General features: G+C 43.9%; 1 pseudogene across 1 annotated transcript; it reads right to left on the reverse strand.

Moving 5' to 3' along the window:
* Positions 1 to 954: 954 nt before the first annotated feature.
* LOC308278763 (ADP-ribosylation factor 1-like) lies at positions 955 to 1,488 on the reverse strand (annotated as a pseudogene). Its single transcript has one exon. The product of its transcript is annotated as an ADP-ribosylation factor 1-like (transcript).
* Positions 1,489 to 4,443: the final 2,955 nt, after the last annotated feature.

Raw genomic sequence — 4,443 nt, forward strand, 5'->3', positions numbered from 1 at the left:
GTTTATCAAAATACAAAATAAAAAAAGTAGAATTTGTCTTTTTCAATGGCAAGTTGGACTCTTGCAGGCTCAGGGAGAAAGCCACTTCACACATGGAGATGGGTTTGCTCTGGTGCTTGGAGGTCTGTAATGGACCAACCTTGCTAATCTATGCTCCTGCTAGTGATACCCATCTTCTCACAAACATGGCAGCAGGTACAAGAGTAAGCAGGCACTGGGAACACAGGGGCTGCCACTCTGGCCACCTGCCCACCAAGCTGAGGCTCGGCCCTCTTCCCTCCTCCAGTGCCCCCCCTTAGGTGACTGTGTGAGCATGAGTACAAGCACAACACAATGGAATGCAGGTGACCCAGAGACAGGCAAGCCTCAGGGCCTCTACTGTGACCATGTAGTGGATGGTGGTTAGTTCATCACCGTCTCTCTCGTCCTCAGAGGGGAACAGCCGATCCAATGGACTAGCATTCATGCCATTCCTGCACAAGCTACACTAGGCATAGTCTCTCTTTGGTATGTTCAAGTATTATCTTTGTAGTTTAAACTTTTAAAAAAAATGATGCATTAAGTTCAGATTAAAACCAACTGCAAAATGGTTCCCGACACTGATCTACAATCCAGTGGCTCCTAAAGGCCAGGTGCCTAGCCCACATGCCTAACTAAATCCCATCTCAGTAGTGACAGTGAATTGATTTTTTTTTTACAATTTAAAAAAGGCTGAAAATATTGCATAGAACTACCAAAAACTACCTCAGTGGAAACAGTAACTGTTTACATTCAATAAAAACCTGGCTGCAGGCTGCTTCTGCACATGTGCAGCACAGAGTGATGCACACTGACCGACCCTTGGAGACAGCTTCTGGCACTCAGGACCACAGAGTTACATGTTCGCCACAAGAGAGGAAATCAGAGGACAGAGAGGAGGAAGTAGGGGGAAGAGGGTTCTGATCACTTCTAGTTTCAGAGCTGACTGGACAGCCAGCCCAGTCCTTCATACAGCCCATCCCATCTGGTGGCACAGGTTACCTGAATATACCAGTTCCTGTGACGTAAAGAGTGCAGTCCCAGCTTGTTTGTGATTTCTGCCACATTCTTGGTGTTGGGGAGGTCCTGCTTATTAGCAAACGCCAGGAGGACAGCATCCCATAGCTTGTCTTCAGCCAGCATCCTCATGAGTTCTTCACGGGCCTTGTTCACATGTTCTTTGCCACTGCTGTCCACCACAAAGATCAAGCCTTGGGTATTCTGGAAGTAGTGGTGCCATAGTTACCAGATCTTGTCCTGTCCATCCTCATCCCATATGGTAAAGCTGATATTTTTTTTTACTCAGAGGTCTCTATGTTGAAATTATGGTGGAAATGGTGGTTACAATTTCACTAAGCTTCAGTTTGTACAGAATTGTCATCTTTCCTGCAGCATCCAGGCCCACCATGAGGATGCACATTTCTTTATGCCAAAAAGGCCATTTAAGAGGTTTGCAAAGATATTCCCCATACTTGTGGATGGGCAAAACAACACTGGCCAGAGACATCTCACAGGGCCAAGGGGGGGACACTCTGAGATCCTCCTGAGGTCCACAGATAGTCTCTTGTTGGATCCTAAGCATGCTGTTCAGCAGCTCGGGGTTCCTCTCTGCTTCCACTCTCTTCCCCCAACTCTTGTACTAGAGGCAAACAGTAACTGGACCCCACCTGCATGACCTTAACCAGATCTCAGGACCACCCCTGCCTCAGTTTCCCCATCCTATGAGGCCAGGACCTCTCCCAAACACAGTTCGACTCTCCCTCTCCCGCAGCCCCACCAGGCCGTTCTCCTCCACTATGCAGCCTGGAAGTGGGCCTCCGGATGGATGTGGAGAGCAGCAGAGGGAGCAGGAAGCCCCAGCTTCCTGGAGGAGAGCCGGGCATCCCAGTGGACTTCCGGACTGCAGTGGGCCCCGGGCGGGAGGGAGCCCGGGTGGCTGCTGGGTGACGTTGGACCTGAGGGGTGCCACAACCCTTTCCGCCCAGCCCAGCCGCATCCTGCTCAAAAGGCCCCAGCCTGGTCATCCTCCTCCCCAGGGAAGTTAAGAGCCCCAAGGGTCCCAGCCAGCCTGACCTGTTCCAGCCCCAGGATTGGGACAGATCTGATATTTTGTAATTCTGCTGACCTCTAGATGAATCAGATGTAGCAAACATATATTGAGTACTATCCTATTAACTTGCACAGAATCTCACCACAAGCCCATGAAATAAGTATTATTATGACTCCCCCATTTAAAAAGGAAAAGTGGAAACTGAGAGAAGATAAACTTGCTCAAATGGCTTAGCACCCAAGTGGCAGGGCTGAGATTTAAGCAAGGTCTGGCCTATTCTGGCACCCACGTCTCTTCTACCAGGTCACACTGCCTCCCATAGCACACCGTGGATTCCTTCAGAGAGATAAATTGGCTTGTTCAAGGTCATGCAATTAAGAAAGGGACAGAGGAAGGACTGAAGTCCAGATTTTTGACTCCAGAGCCAGTGTTTGGTCTACAAATCACAGTGGCCTCGAACAATGAAGGCTAACAGTGTGCTAAGTGCTAGACAGATGAATGGCCTGCCTCTTGCCTACAGGCTCCAACAATCTCAAGTTAATAGACAACACACAAGCCATGTAATGAAGAGCTACATGGACAGAGGTCAGCAGGCCCCTGCAGGAGTCCCTTTGAAATGCCCGGAGGGTTCGGATGGACTTCCTGCCCAAGGACTTGGTCAGGAGCAATTTGGAGGTGTTATGAAAAGTGACATGCTGGCTTTCTTTCCAAGAAAATAAATGTATAACATTGAAGTTCTCCCCACTTAGTCACCTTAGAAGTGCAGGATACACATTGGAATGCAGAAAGAAAATATTAGAACATCTTTTCATTGCCTGTTTATCATTTTGAAATTTCTATTTTATGGAAATACTGTGTGATATAAAACATACACACTAAGCAGTCCTGCTTATAATTTACAAATCATAAATACACACATAATTTAAATAATTTTCTATTTGTATATTTGTTTATATAATGTCCAAATTATTGTGTTAGATGTAATACACTAATATAATTTGTAAATAAGAAACATATGTAAATATATGGTCACATAAAGTTATTAATAAATATATACAAATTATATAGAGAGACATGTATATTTGAGAATAGACTTGAAAACTTTTTTCCAAATGGAGTATGAGATACATATGATAATCCCCCATCATTTACTAGGAATAGCAATATTCCAAGTCCTGCTTGTATGTTGGTAGGAAAGAAATGCTATCTTTGGAAATTAATAGCCACATGTGTGTGGGTCATCTGGTCTGGTCTATTTCTGGCCTGAGTATAGAGACTCTAGCAAAAACAAAGTCCCTATAACCTTAAAAGGGTTGACAAGCTAGTGAAAAAAATTGGGGACACGGCCCATAATTAGGGGGTCAGTAACATCAATTTTGGTGCATCTACACAATGGAACATTATCTTGCGATTTAAAATTATGTTGGAGCCAGTCATGGTGGCACATGCCTATAATCCCAGTACTTGAGAGACTGAGACAGGAGGGTCACAGGTTCAGGACCAGCCTTAGCAACAGTGAGGCCCTTCACAACTTAGAGAGATTTTGTTTCTCAATAAAAAATAAAATAGGGCTGGGGGTATAGCTTAGAGGTAGAATGCCCCTGGGTTCAATCCCTAGTTACACACATACACACACACACACACACACACACACACACACACACACAGCACACACAATTAAAATGTGATGTTGGAGAAAACTAGGAAATTATGGAGAGGATCTTATATTGTAATTGTAAAGAAAAGTAATTTATAATTTAAATGAAATTATTAGTATTTTTAGAAAACAAAAAATATGCAATTCATTCATATGGGCATGTAGAAATACTAGGAGAAAATAACACATTCAGTGTGTTGGTGCAGTTACAGGCATTTCTCTTCTTTTTTTGTTTTTTGTTTTTTGTTTTTTGTTTTGAAGATTTAAAGTAGTTGATTAAAAAGATAGAAAACAGGATAGTTACAGCCTCATGTTACCCAGGGTAAAATGAAGGGGTGATTCGAACAAAATCACACTCTTTTCTTTTTTATAGTTATCTGTTTTCTAAAAATCCTCTAAGAAGTTTATACTGATTTGTGATCCGGAAATACACTTGTTTTCCTGTAGTGCCAGGGTTGTAAACCAGGATTTTGCACATGTTAGACAAGGGCTCTACTACTGAGCTACACCCCCAGCCCAGGAAAAACATTCATTTTACCAAGAAAATAAATTGAGCACATGTCCTTGACAAAGATGTGAGTATCCTTTCAGCGCACAATGCAAACACACAGAAAGAAAAATGTGCCCTATTTGTCCCTGTTCCCTGTGAGAGGATTCTGAGGGCTTATCACTTTTGCCCTCAGTGAGGGCCCTGGTGTGTGTGTGGGGTTTCTTTCAG

The sequence above is a fragment of the Muscardinus avellanarius genome, assembly GCF_963383645.1.
Source record: "Muscardinus avellanarius genome assembly, chromosome: X".
NCBI lineage: Eukaryota > Metazoa > Chordata > Mammalia > Rodentia > Gliridae > Muscardinus > Muscardinus avellanarius.